The sequence below is a fragment of the Aphelocoma coerulescens genome, chromosome 10, assembly GCF_041296385.1.
Source record: "Aphelocoma coerulescens isolate FSJ_1873_10779 chromosome 10, UR_Acoe_1.0, whole genome shotgun sequence".
Classification (NCBI taxonomy): domain Eukaryota; kingdom Metazoa; phylum Chordata; class Aves; order Passeriformes; family Corvidae; genus Aphelocoma; species Aphelocoma coerulescens.
Window position 1 is genome coordinate 19766072 of NC_091024.1, and position 13990 is coordinate 19780061.

Consider the following 13990-nt stretch of genomic DNA (forward strand, 5'->3'; position numbering starts at 1 on the left):
GGGGGCTTTTGGACCACGGGGCAGAGCAGAGAGACAGCAGCAGGAGAAAACGACCCCACAAGCGCAACCTGAGGCTGCCTCTGGAGAACCCCAATCCTGCTGGGACAGAGCTGGCATTCCTTGGACGGGGCCATGCTGGGATGTGGGGCCAGGGCTGGAGTCACCCAGCAGCTGTGTCAGGGCTGTGCTGGGGCAGAGGCTGCTCAGGGCACAGCTCAGCGTTGTCCCAGGGCTGTTCCCAAGCCCAGAGCGGGCTCCAGAGGCGGAACCATCCCGATGGGAACGGGATGAGCTCCCAGGTGTGGCTGAGCCCTGCTCCTGCAGCTGCTCCTTCCCAAACCCACACCCAGCGAGTCCCCACTGCCAGGAGATGCCCGGAGCGAGGGCTCAGAGCCTCCGGCTGTCCCTCAGCTCACACCAGCTTCAGAAAATGGGTTTTTCCCTGAATCCATGGAGGTTTTATCCATCCCCAGATCTGGGCAGGAGCCAGGATGGCAAGAGCCAGCAGTGCCAGAGGTCTGGGATGCTCCTGCAATGCAGATGAACCAATCCCAATTGAAATAGGAACAATTTATCGGGGTCGGCCGCCCAGATTCCCACTGGGGGGCTCCAGGGAAAGGGAAGAAGTGGGAACACGCACTGGGAAGAGGGGACAGGGACAGTGCGACCACCTTTAATTCATTTTGCCCAAAAATTGCCCGGAGGGGTCTGCAACGGGGAGTGAGGGAGGGTGAGCTCAGGGTCACCCTCAACGTTCCCAGAAAAGGCTCGGGAGAGCCTTCCCGAGCCGTGTGCGTGCCAAGGGCAGCTCCTGCCAGCTGTGCCCGGCGCTCAGCCAGGCCCACGCGGCCTCCCCAGCCCGGAGCTGGTTATTTTTGAAAACGTGATTAAATTTGCAGCAGTGCTGCGAGCAGCCCTTGCCCCGGATCCCTTCCCCAGCCCTCGGCTCCGGCGAGATCCTGGGTGGGATCAGCCATTCCCAAGGGGGTTCTGTCCCGGTCTGGGCTCCGGGGATGTGTGTCCGGTACCAACACCCCGAAGCCACGTCATCCCGGGAGCAGGGAGAGGGCTGTGCCCCGTTCCCAGAGGTTTTTCCGCAGGCTGCAGGATGAAAAGCTCCTCTATTCCAGCTGCCTGAGGCACGAAGGGATGAGGAGCCCTTGGAGAGGTCTTCCCCTCCCCCAGGCATGGAAAATGAGGCCTTTTCCCTTCTCCTTCCCTCCTGCTCTGCTCCCACATCCTCCCACCCAGCTCTGCTGCCACCACCTCTGGGCTGGGAGTCACCATCACCCCACACCCATCAGGGAGAAGGAAAAAAAGGGGTTTTCCCCCCACATCTAAGGAATACGAGACCTTCATCACCCGTCTGTGCTCAGCTCCGTGCTCTGTCCCCGAGCGGGATTCCTGTCCCCATCTGGAAGGCAGCAGGAGCATTGCACCCCGCACACCTGAGGCCAGAGAAATTCCCGGAGCTGCCTGCAGGAGCCAGCGGTTCCTGCTTGGGTCCCAAAGCGCGTGCAGCGTTTTGATCTCCTGGCAAATGAATTCAGCTCAGAGCAGCCCCGCTATCTGTGGATATCAGCCAGGTGGTTTCTTATCAGAGAAAAGCCACCAGGCTCTTCTTTTGCTCAGCAACCCCTCTGCAGGATGGCTTCCAGCGCGCCTTTCATCCCCTCAGGCGAGGGGGGCAAGGAGCCCTTATCTCCCAAGCCTTTCCTTGAGGCCTCTCCTTCAGTGAACGACAAACCCCACACTGCAACCGCAAACAAACATCTCCCCGTGGGCAGCAGAGCAGCAGCAGCAGCGCCAGGCTACGGGCAGCCAGGCGGGATGAACACCTGGGCAGTGCCCGGGGGAGGACAGGGGACACTGTGTGCCCAGGGAAGCGGTGGCACCGTGGCACTGCCAGGGGGGTCACTGTGTGCCCAGGGAAGCGGTGGCACTGCGGTACTGCCAGGGGGTCACCATGTGCCCAGGGAAGCAATGGCACTGCCACAGGGGGACATCCTGTGCCCAGGGAAGCGGTGGCACTGCCAGGGGGGTCACCATGTGCCCAGGGAAGCAGTGGCACCGTGGCACTGCCACGGGGGTCACCATGAGCCCAGGGAAGCGGTGGCACCGCGGCACTGCCACAGGGGTCACCATGAGCCCAGGGAAGCGGTGGCACCGCGGCACTGCCACCGCTGCACAGGCCTTACCCAGACCCGAGTGCTTCGCCCTACGCTTTTCGTTGCCCTGAAGTGCCCTGAAGCTGGGCAAATCCTAAAGCAGGACTGCCCAGAGCAGCTGTGGCTGCCCTGGCACCGCCCAAGGCCAGGCTGGACGGGGCTTGGAGCACCCTGGGACACACGGGCACATGGGCATACGGACACACAGACACACGGACGCATGGACACATGGGCACAGGGACACAGGGACACACAGACGGACACGTACACACAAACACATGTGCACACGGGCACAGGGACACACAGACACACAGACACAGGGACACAGGGACACACGGACGGACACGTACATACGAACACATGCACACGGGCACAGGGACACATAGACACAGACACAGGGACACACAGACACAGGGACACACGGACACACAGACACACGGACACGCAGACACACAGACACACACAGACACAGGGACACATGGACACACAGACACACAGACACAGGGACACAGGGACACACGGACACATGGACACACAGACACACAGACACAGGGACACAGGGACACAGGGACACACGGACACATGGACACAGGGACACACAGACACACAGACACACAGACACAGGGACACAGGGACACAGGGACACAGGGACACACGGACACATGGACACACAGACACACAGACACAGGGACACAGGGACACAGGGACACAGGGACACACGGACACATGGACACAGGGACACACAGACACACAGACACACAGACACAGGGACACAGGGACACACAGACACACAGACACAGGGACACAGGGACACACGGACACAGGGACACACAGACACACAGACACAGGGACACAGGGACACAGGGACACACGGACACATGGACACAGGGACACACAGACACACAGACACACAGACACAGGGACACAGGGACACAGGGACACAGGGACACACGGACACACGGACACAGGGACACACAGACACACAGACACAGGGACACAGGGACACACGGACACAGGGACACACGAACACACAGACACACGGACACACGGACACACATGGACAAAGGGACACACGGACAAAGGGACACACGGACACACACAGACACACAGACACACGGGCACACAGACACACAGACACGGGGACACACGGACACAGACACACACAGACACACGGACACACAGACACACAGACACAGGGACATAGGGGCAGACAGACACACGGACACACACAGACACAGGGACACACGGACACACAGACACATGGACACGCAGACACATGGACACACAGACACAGGGACACACGGACACACACAGACACAGGGACACACAGACACACAGACACACGGACACACAGACACATCCCTAGAGCACAGGGCCCAGGATCCCGGGAGCGCCCTGCTCCCAGACGCAGCCCGGATCCCTCTCCAGCCCGGTTTCCTGGGAAAGCAGCACGTGCCCGCCGCTCCTCTCCCATTCCGGAACTCTTCCATTCCCGAACGAGCTGGAAGCCAAAGGTCCCTACGAGCCTGGCTGGGAATTCAGCAGCTCTCCATCCCAGCCACCGCCGGTGCCACGGCTCTCCCAGTTATTCCAGCAGCGGGAAAGGGCCGATCCAACGGGAATGAGGCCTGGAGACGGGATAACCCCCGCGCTGCCGCTCCCGGAGCAGCTGGCTGCGAGCACACCGCATTTCCAGGCTCACATATTTTCGGAGCCCACTCTGTGCCACACACGGCGCGGAGCTTTTTTCCAAGAAAAGCCCTTCCCAAAGCGGCTCCTCTGTCTCAGCACCATCCTCCTCCTCCTCCTCATTCCCCCTTCCTCCGAGGCAGCTGCCAGCTCGGAAGAGGGAATGTGGCAACTGCCGGAGCCAGTCTGTGGCCGCTGCTCTCAGCTCAGCTGTCCCGTGGCCACGCGACCAGGGCACGGTGCCCGAGATGCCACCTTCGGAGCGTCACCCCCTGCCAGCCGTGCCCACGCCATCCGCCCGAGCTGCCCCTGGGCGGGAGGGTGCCGGGATGCTCCGCAGGGGATTTGCAGCACAGGACGCTCCTGTTTCTGCCGGTTTTCAGGAGATCCCCACTCGCCATCAGCTCTGGGGCAGGGGCGCAGCTGGGGAAGGGTCCCTCGGGAATATGGGGATGTGCAGGACAGTTATCCACGGAAACACGGAGCCCTTCTCAACCTGTGCTCCACCAGAGCCCGGAGAAGGGCAGAAGTCGGCAAAGCCTGCAATAACCTGGCACCTCTGTGCCCATCTGCTCTCCCTGAACGCCGCGTGGCCTCGGCAGCGGGGTTTTCCCGGCCTTCCCACGATCTCAGGGAGCCCCTAGGATGTGCCAGAGGATGTGCAGCTGCACAGCCCCAGCCGTGCTCCTGGCAGAGCTGAGCCCTGTGTCTCCGGAGAGGCACAGCTGGGGGCAGGGACCCTTAGGGAGGACATTCCCAGCCTCGCTGACACTCTCCAGCCGTTCCCAGCCCTGCCTCTGGCTCCTGGCGAGCCCAGAGCTGCTTCCCTTCCCCTGCACACAGCCCCAGGCCCAGCATCTCCCTCCCTTGCAGAGACACATCCTTTGCTCTTCTTTAGGGCTGCCCTGCCCAAGTTATCATTTTTTCCCCCCAAATTTATCACTTTTTCCCCCCAAAAACTAGTTCTGCTTTCTAGAAGCACACGGGAAGGAGGTTTCAGCCTTTCCACTGAGGCTGTTTTTCCCCTGCACTCGTGCTTCCCTAAAAGTGTAATTCAAGCAACTTTAATTGCACATTATTTTCTCTCTGGGTTGCCCCCACGGATAATTTATCTTCTCTCAGCGTAGCCAAAGGGAGCACAATCTTATCTTGCAGCTCCAGCAAGGCTGACAATTTCCTACCTCCCGACGCCTTCTGCTCTTTACTATGTCGGGCCTTTGTTAAAGAGTTGATTAAAGCCAAATTGCTTTTTGCTGCAGTTTTGCTGCAATCTAACCCCGAAATGCCCAAAGAATCACAGTCATCCTTCACAATACCCGCTAGAAAAGTCTCTCCTGGAATTCAGCGCCAGCTGTAATGTTTGCCATCAATTAAAGCTCCCCTCTTGTCCCTCCTCTGAGCTTCAGGAGGTGAAATACTGGGGATATTCAGCCCAATCTGGTCACTTGTTGTTGTTCATTTTCTCCTGTTGATAAAAAAACCTCTTCTCTTCGGAAATTGCTTTTCTTTCACCGTGTGCATCCAGCTCTTCCCAATCCTCTCCCCTGCAGTTTCCTCAGCTCGTTTTTCAGGACTCCGAAAGCCAAACATTGTCCCCAACACACACAGAGGCTAAAGTCCCCAGTTCTCCCAGTTTAGCCCATTTCTAGACCCCAGTGGGGCATGGAACTGTGGAATATCCCGAGCTGGAAGGGATCCACAAGGATCGGCAAAGTCCAGCTGCTGGGCCTGCACAGGCCACCCCAAGATGTGGCACTGAGCAGCACAGCCCCAGCCCTGGCTCCGCTTTTGGGGGATTGTAACCATAATTTTGGACTGGCCTAGATGACTCTGGAGTTTTGGTAAGCCCCCAGCCACCGGGAGAAGGTTTTGGATCTGAGTTGTGCATCACACCTCGATCTTGGGACGGTTTGCACGTTCCACCCCTGTCCTTCCAGATCCCAACACGAGGAAAGTGGCCCTTTCCCGGTCTGGAAGCTCAAACTAGGCCAGATTCAGCACATTTCAGCTCAAAGCAAGAACAGCTCCCTGGTCTGGGCTCACATGGAGCAGGAGCAGGAGCAGGAGCAGGAGCAGGAGCAGGAGCAGAGGGTGGGTGGGCGGGGTGTCCCAGGTACAGCTGCTCCGGGCCATTAAAGTCTCTCCGTGCCCCCTGGCTGGGCCCAGCTCTTTCTCACCGTTGGTTCATTTTAGGTGCCGCACTCCCGAGGGGGGAGGGAGCCTCAGGTTTCATGAAATCCCTTTAATGAAGGCGTTGCACCGCTGGCTGAACTAAACGTGCCCCGGGGCAGCGGGGAGCGCTGAGCAGAGCGAGCCATCGGGGGCAGAAACGCCGCTGGCTAATGCCACCTGCAGCACGCAGGACTGCGACAACTCTATTTATCATTGCCAAGGCCACCTGATAACATCCACCGGGATTTAGCTGCTGCAGGATGAGCCGCAGGGGTGGGCAAGATCAACATCCCCCCCCCCCCCCGAGATGGGAGAAGCAGCACAGGGCGGTCCCTGCGCTGCCCGGGCTGCTGGCGCCAGCTCGGGGCCCAACTCCTGGCTGTGCCCTCCGTCATTGCCACACCGATCGCGGCTCATTGTCTTCATTTCATGTTAAGCGCTGCTCTTTAGGCAGATGGATTATCGGCCTTTCTGCCTGGCTGCCCGCGCCCCGCGGCGGCCCTGGCCGCGCTTGTGATGGCCGTGAGAGCGCAGCTCCCATCGATGGCTGGGGCAGGGACGGGTCCCCAACCCCAAACCAGCCCTGGGCACCCCACAGTGACAATTTGGGGACAGGCACTGTGTGGGACAGGAGCCAGGAGGGAATCCTGGTGCTCGATGATGGCCGTGAGAGCGCAGCTCCCATCGATGGCTGGGGCAGGGATCTGTCCCCAACCCCAAACCAGCCCTGGGCACCCCCAGAGTGACCCCACATCGTGTGGGACCAGAGCCACGAGCCAGGAGGGAACCATGGAATCACAGAATGGGCGGATTGGAAGGGACCCACCGGGATCATCAGTCCAGCCCCTGGCACAGATGCCCCACCAATCCCACCCTGTCCCTGGCAGCCTTGGGCCGTGCCCATTCCCTGGGAGCCTGGCCAGTGCTTCTCTCCGGGGGAAGGACCTTTCCCGAAATCCCACCTGGTCCTCCCTGACTCAGCGCCAGCCATTCCCTGGGGCCTGCCCCTGCTCAGGAGAGTGAAGAGCTGGGTCCCTGTCCCTCCACTGCCCCTCAGGGAGGTGTCCCCTCAGCCTCCTCAGGGCTGGACAAACCAAGTGCCCACACAGCCAGGCTGGCACGGACAAACACATCCCGGAGGGAAAAGTGAGGGAAAACAGCTCCCTGAGGTGTCCCTGGCTGCGACTGACAGGGAGGCACCAGCTCCTCTGCCTCTTGAGCAAACCAGAGCTGAGTGATAAGTGCCAAGGGGCACCGAGGGCCCTGGGCAGCCCCAGCCGGGATGGCATTCCCACCCACGGGCTTGGGAACCCTTTTAAGCTCAGCCCAGGGCTGGCCTCGTTTGAGCTGAGCTCCTGGAGTGCTGGTCTCCAGTTTAGCCGCAGCTATCCTTGCACCTCTGGGCCCCAGGGATCTGAATCCTGGCCTGGATTGATTTCCCAGCTTGAGCTCAGGCCTGGTTTGTGCCCTTGGATCTGCCCAGGGATCAGCTGGCTCTGTCCAGCCCTAGGTGCCCTCACCGGGATGGATCCTGAGCTGTGGATTGATATGTCCAGCCCATCCTATTGCTGTTGGTGTGCAGAATGACCGGGACTCCTGGCTGCTGCCCTTACCTCGGGGGCTGCTGCTCCTTCCCTGGGGCTCCCTTTCCTTGCCCACCCCTTTGGGAGAAGAGCCCTCCCTGCACGCCTTGTCCAAAGCCCCGGGCCAGGCTGCTGAAACGCCACGGGAACAGTCTGAGTGTCCGTGGGGAGCACCCCGGGGCACGGCGCTGTCCCTGCAGCCACCACAGGAGCCCAAATCGCTGCTTTTCCGCTCAGGGAGGAGAGGGAGCCCAGCTGCAGGCGCTGCCCAGCCTGCGCTAATCCAGGGGTGCCACCTGCCGTCTGCTCCTGCCGCACCGGCCACAGCTCCACCTCTGCATCCTGAAAACTCCTCCAGATGATCCAAGTTTTCCCCCTGTGCCATCCCGGAGACCCTCAGTGGCACCCAGGAGCAAGGTGGGGTGTAGCACGGCTGTCCCCACGCATCCTGCCCGTGGCTGCATGGAGCTGCTTCCAACATATCCCTTCCCTCAGGGTAATGAGGTCAGGGAATGGTGAAGTTGTTGGACCCCATTCCCTAAAAAACTGGGTGGAGAAAAACATTGCAGTCGTGGCTGAGCTGGATGAAGAATTTGCAAAGGGAGACAAATAATTTTGGGCTGGCTCAGGGAGGAGGGGGGGGGGAACAGTTTGATTTCTTTGCGTCCCTCTTGCTCCTTCCCTGCAGAAAACGAGGTCAGGCAAACTCCAGCTTTGTGCCGTAGCCGGGCTGATCTCAGCCCTGCCGACGCTCCTCCCCGGGCTCTGTGCCCGCGTTCCGAACCACCCTGGCCCACAGCAGCCTTGCTGTCACGGTTTGCTGGGCATGGAAAGCCGCTTCTGCTCCGAGGAAGGCACGGAGCGACACGGGTCTGAGCAGGGCTGGCAGGAGGAGCACGGGGAAGAGGGGCGCTGGCTGGGAATAACCCAGCCGCCATCCCCCACGGGATCGGGAAGCGTCAGCTCAGCTTTCTGCTAAGCGAAAAAAGCACATCCACATTGGTTTTTATCACTGAGATCTTTCACGGTTGTTGTTTTTTCCCTGTGAGTTGAGCAGCTTTGCCTTTGACTTTTTTCCCTCAGAGCACGTCACTGTGCGATTTTCCAAGCTCTCCCATCTCTCGTTCCTCAGAGCACTGGGGTTTTCGCTCAGTTTAATTTTTTCCTGGCTGTTTAGGATGAAAATGGAATGGGCCACCTGTGCAGCAGGGGGTGTGTGTGTGAGGCACAGAGCCTTTGTGTGACTCACCCCGTTGTTATCTGATGGGGTTGATGTCGTTCTCCAGCTGCCATTGTGCCTCTGGGGAGATGAATACCCATTAATCAGGTCCCAGTCACCTTTTGGGATCGGAGTTTTCCTGGCACGAGGCCCTGGGAGCATTATCTGATGTTATCCAGGGTTTCTCAGCCCCGGGAGCAGCTGAAAAAGAAGAGTTTTTTGCTGGGCTCTGTTTCATGCTCTGCCCTAGCCCAGAACAGATTCAAAAGAAAGTGAGCCCAAGTGAGGCAAAGCAAAGAAATTCTTCCCTGCCAGGGTGGGGAGGCGCTGGGATGGAATTCCCAGAGCAGCTGTGGCTGCCCCTGGATCCCTGGAAGTGTCCCAGGCCAGGCTGGATGGGGCTTGGAGCCAGCTGGGACAGTGGGAGGTGTCCCTGCCCGTGGATGATCCTTGAAATGCCTTCCAGCCCAAAGGATTCTGTGAAAGCTTTCAAGGATATCACTAAACACAGGGATCTCTCAAACACTCACAGCTGCAAGAAGACAAGCTCAAAATCCCCCACAAAATACGGATGATGCCTCTTAGCTGCTCTCTGAGAACCGAGACTCTCCTGAATTTCCTGCCGGTTATGGGGTTTTTTTTGTGTCCTCTTTGCTCGCCTGGCTCCCAAGATTTTCTGTCCTCCTTTTCCTGAAGGAATAAGCAGAGAATAATCCAAACTGAGACCCACCAGGTGAAAAGATGGGTCTTGATCGAAGGGAAAACGCAGGGATTGTGAAAACTCCGACACGAATTTTCCCTGGCATTCCCAAAGCCAGGAATGACCGTCCCCACAGGAGCCGAACACGTCACCCTGCTCAGGCTCACCCTGCTGGGAACACCGGGGTTTTCCTCACCACCAAGCCACCGTGGTGCAGCTAGTGCTGGCAAATCCCCTTTTCCTGCATAACTCCAGTTGCAAGAGGATTCCCCTCCAACACGAGGGGTTTTTTAGCCACAGTTTATATGGCTGGATAGCTGAGTACCTTGTCATAAATCACTGGGGATTTGTAGGGACTTTGTGCTCCAAGAGAAGGCAACAGCAAGCCCTGGGTGAGATCCGAGACTTTCTGCTCTGGTTTCTCGCGCTGTGCCATCACAAATCCGTGGATTGGCTCCGTGCAGAATGACCCGGAATGGAGCCCTTCCAGGGAAGCTCCAGGTGAGAGCGGGGCAGCGTCCCGGGCTTGTCCCTGAGGCAGAACCAGAGGGAGCACAAGTGACAGCTGAGTTATGCAATTGCGGAGAGAAACTCCGGCAAAACCGAGCTGGTGACAGAGGGGGGGGGAAAAAATTCCTCCTGCAAACTTGGGCGCGGGCCTGTGGCAGCGTGAGTCACCCGGAGCTGCCATGGTTACGGAGCAAGGATTACTGTGCAGATCCAGAGCCCGCTCCCAGCGCTCACTCCTTCCAAACTTGGAAAGCAGGCACTGGAGGTAAGGCCTAATAGCGAGTGGGTGTCTGCAAGGAGCAGAGTTACAGCGAAATCCTGGGAAAACAGCGGGCAGACAGCAGCACGACGGGCACCGCCATGGCAAACCGGGATTTCTGGCTCTCTGTTCCCCTTTTTGTCTGGCTCGCAAGGGCTGCTGTCACAATTGTTCCACGCAAGGGCGGGGAAAAAGAGGCAAGAAAAAGCAGAGCGGTGTCACCCAGCTGAATCAGCTGGCACCACCAGTGAGTCATGGAAATGCACCATGGAAGTTCTCCAGCGCGGTGGAATCTCTGAGGCACAGCAAGCCTGGCGTCCCTGGTGTTATAAACATATATTATAATATTGGCTTCTCGCAAAGTATAAAGGTAGATATTATATAATGTTAAAAATGCTTTTTGCTGTGTGGATGTAGTTTTCTCTCTTTTTAGCAAGAATGTAAGCAAGTGTGAGCAAGTAAGATGACCTCCAAGGGAACAGGGGATGAGGCCCAAGGAGCTGCTAATCAACACTTTGTCCAGGGAACAAAAGGGCCCAAAGGCTGCTCCGCCCGGAGAACGGGCGGCCAGGAGAGCCCAGAGCCGCTCTCACCGCTCTGCCCGGGGGGCAAAGAGGCCAAAGCTGCCATCAGCCCTGACTGTCTGGAGAATTAAGAGATCCACCCTACCATCGACTCCTACCTAGCGAGCCCAACCCCAAGAATCAAAAGAAATAAACCCACAAGGCAGAAGACTACGCATGCTCTAAAAAGGCGGAACCAAGGAGTGGCCATGCAGAACAGCTCCGGGAAAAGTTTGACTACGAATAGAGAACAGACAGTAAAAATGGTATAAAAAGGACTCACCTCGAGCATCAGGTGTGTTCTTGGCAGAGCGCCAAGGCACCTGGCCGTCACCCCTTTGCTTTATTTTATGTCTCTTCTTGTCTTTCTATTAAACCCTTTAAATTCTCACAGGAGAGTGAAGCTCGTTTTTCACGCTGGGGAGCCAGCGGCAGCACCAGCACACGGCCAAACCCCGCCGCTGCTCCTCAGGCCTGACCTCGCCCCTGCCATCCTCATGCAGGGCCTGAAGTGCTCAGGCGGCGATTTCAGCAGGGTTTTCACGGAAAAGGTGTGCCCGAGCCTTGTTTTCGGTGAGTCACAGCGGCAAGAAAAGGATGTGGAGTCTGTCTGCAGGGTGAAGGAGGAGGGATACAAAGCCAAGAAATCAGCACAGTTTGGGGTGTCACCGCCCATTCCCCAGCCCACCCCACTGCTGCGGGCACGCCAGTGAAACAGGGCTCTGCACAAAGCTGAAAATCTGATTTTGAGGGATTTTCTGCTGGGGTTTTTCCCCCCCAGTCTCCTTCTCTGCCTCCTACAAGCCTCGTATCTCCCCGCCATCAGCTGGGGTCATGGGCACAGAACAAAGCAGAAGCAAGGAGCCAGTCTGACCTGGCATCTGTGATTTGTGACAGGAAAATAGAGACAAGCCACCCAAATTTGCCGATTTCCAGCATGCCTGGCTTGTCCAGTCACCCAGCAGCGAGTTTTTGTGCTTTTTGCCCACAATTCCACTGCTAACACGGAGCAAACACCTTTGCTTTGTGCAGCCTCAGTTTCCTACTTGTGTAAAGATGACGTGGCCCTTGAAAATCTTTTGTATGGAAGAGTAGAAGTGATGGATAGAATGGTGTTTAAAATTATATCGGTCTTTTGTGGGTGCATGGACCTCAAGCAGAACAATCTGGGGTGGACACTGGGTTCCTCTGACACACTGCGGCCCCTGCAGAACAGCACAGAAACTCCTAAATCGGGTATGAACAGAGCCAAATAGCAGCTCTGGCCTTATATTTGCCAGTGTTTTATGCCCACGAAGAACAGAAGTGAGGAGGAGCGTGGTGATTCTCACATCCCAGCCACAGGGGCTCCATTATGGTGGGTCTGAGGGGATGGATCCCTCAGGCGGGCACTGCCATGCTGCCCTCAATGTTCCTGAGGGGATGGATCCCTCAGGCGGGCACTGCCATGGTGCCTCTGAGGGGATGGATCCCACAGGCAGGCTCCACCATGCGGGGATTGATGCCTCAGGAAGGCTCCACCATGGCACCCTCCGTGTCCCTGAGGGGAGGATGCCTCAGGTGGGCTCTGCCATGGTGCCTCTGAGGGGATGGATCCCTCAGGCGGGCTCCACCATGGCACCCTCGGTGTCCCTGAGGGGATGGATCTTTCAGGTGGGCTCTGCCATGGTGCCTCAGTGTCCCTGAGGGGAGGATGCCTCAGGCGGGCTCTGCCATGGTGCCTCTGAGGGGAGGATGCCTCAGGCGGGCTCCATCATGGTGCTTTCGGGGATTGATGCCTCAGGAAGGCTCCGCCATCGTGCCCTCAGTGCCTCTGAGGGGATGGATCCCTCAGGCGGGCTCCACCATGGCACCCTCCGTGTCCCTGAGGGGATGGATCCCTCAGGCAGGCTCTGCCATGGTGCTTGCAGGGATTGATGCCTCAGGAAGGCTCTGCCATCGCGCCCTCAGTGCCTCTGAGGGGATGGATTCCTCAGGTGGGCTCCGTCATGGTGTCCCTGACTAGGGCCTCCACCATGCTGCCCTGAGGGGAAGGTTCCCTCACAAGGGGCTCTGCCACCATGTCCTCAGTGTCCCTATGGGAAGAGATTACTCACAGCTCCACCATGGTGTCCCTGAGAGGACGGCTCCCCGATGAGGGGTTGCACCATCGTCACCCTCAGTGCTCCTGAGGGGACAGATTCCTCAGGCAGGCTCTGCCACGCTGCCTCTGAGGGGGCATGTCCCCGAGAAGGAGCTCCACCATCACACCCTCAACGCCCCTGATGGGAAGCTGTCTCAGGTGGGTTCCGCCATCGCGCCCTCAGCGCCTCTGAAGGGACGGTTCCTTCAAGAGGGCTCCGCCATCGGGGCCCTGACGGTACCGATGCCTCAGGCAGCCTCCGCCATGGCGCCCCTGAGGGCACGGCAGAAAGGGCAGGGGGCAGCTCCCCGCCGCCGGGGCGCCCCTGTCCCGCCACCAGCTCGGGAGCCCCGCAAGGAGGGGAAGCCGCGGGCTGGAGGCCGCCGCAGGGCTGAGGAGAACGGCCCCAACGGAGACAACATGGCGGCAAGGGGCGGGCGAGGCGAGCGCTGACACCGCCCCCCCTCCCTTCCCCTCCCGTCCCGTCCCCTCCCCGGCGGCGTCGCCCCCCGCCCCCGGCAGCTCTCGCGAGAGCGGGCGCTGCGCTGCGGTAGGAGGTCGGCGGAGAAGGACGGACGGAGCCGCCGCCGCCGCTCCCGCCGCCGCCTCACCCTCCTCATCCTCCTCCTCCTCCGCTTCCTCCTCCTCCTGCCCCTGCCTCAGGAGGATGCCGCGCTCCGGGCCGCTCCCCGCCGCCTTCTCGCTGCTGCTGGCGACGGCCGCGCTGCTGCCGGGACCCGCCGCGGCGCAGAACGGTGAGGGAGGGCGGCGGCGGCGGGGGGAGCGGGGCGGGGGGGGGCGCGTTGCTGTGGCGGAGGGTGCGCTGTGGGCAACCCCGCGGGTGGGGGGGCGACCCCGGGTTTGGGGGGAATCCCTCGTGAATTTGGGCCCCACAGGGGAAGGGGGAAGGGAGGGAAGGAGGAGAAGGGGGGGGGGGGACGGACAGGCTCGGCCCCCCCCGGCTCCTCCTGAGGCGCCTCGTGCCGCCGGTAAAATGGAAGATCT

At 59.4% G+C, this 13990-nt stretch overlaps 1 long non-coding RNA gene across 1 annotated transcript; it reads right to left on the reverse strand.

The window, feature by feature from the left end:
• Positions 1-6812: 6812 nt before the first annotated feature.
• LOC138116393 (uncharacterized) lies at positions 6813-13394 on the reverse strand. Its single transcript, XR_011154134.1, has 6 exons — positions 12960-13394; positions 11370-11473; positions 11147-11337; positions 9857-10063; positions 9362-9521; positions 6813-9032 (listed from the first exon to the last, which is right to left on the reverse strand). It is a non-coding gene; the product is annotated as an uncharacterized lncRNA (long non-coding RNA).
• Between the last annotated feature and the right edge of the window lie 596 nt (positions 13395-13990).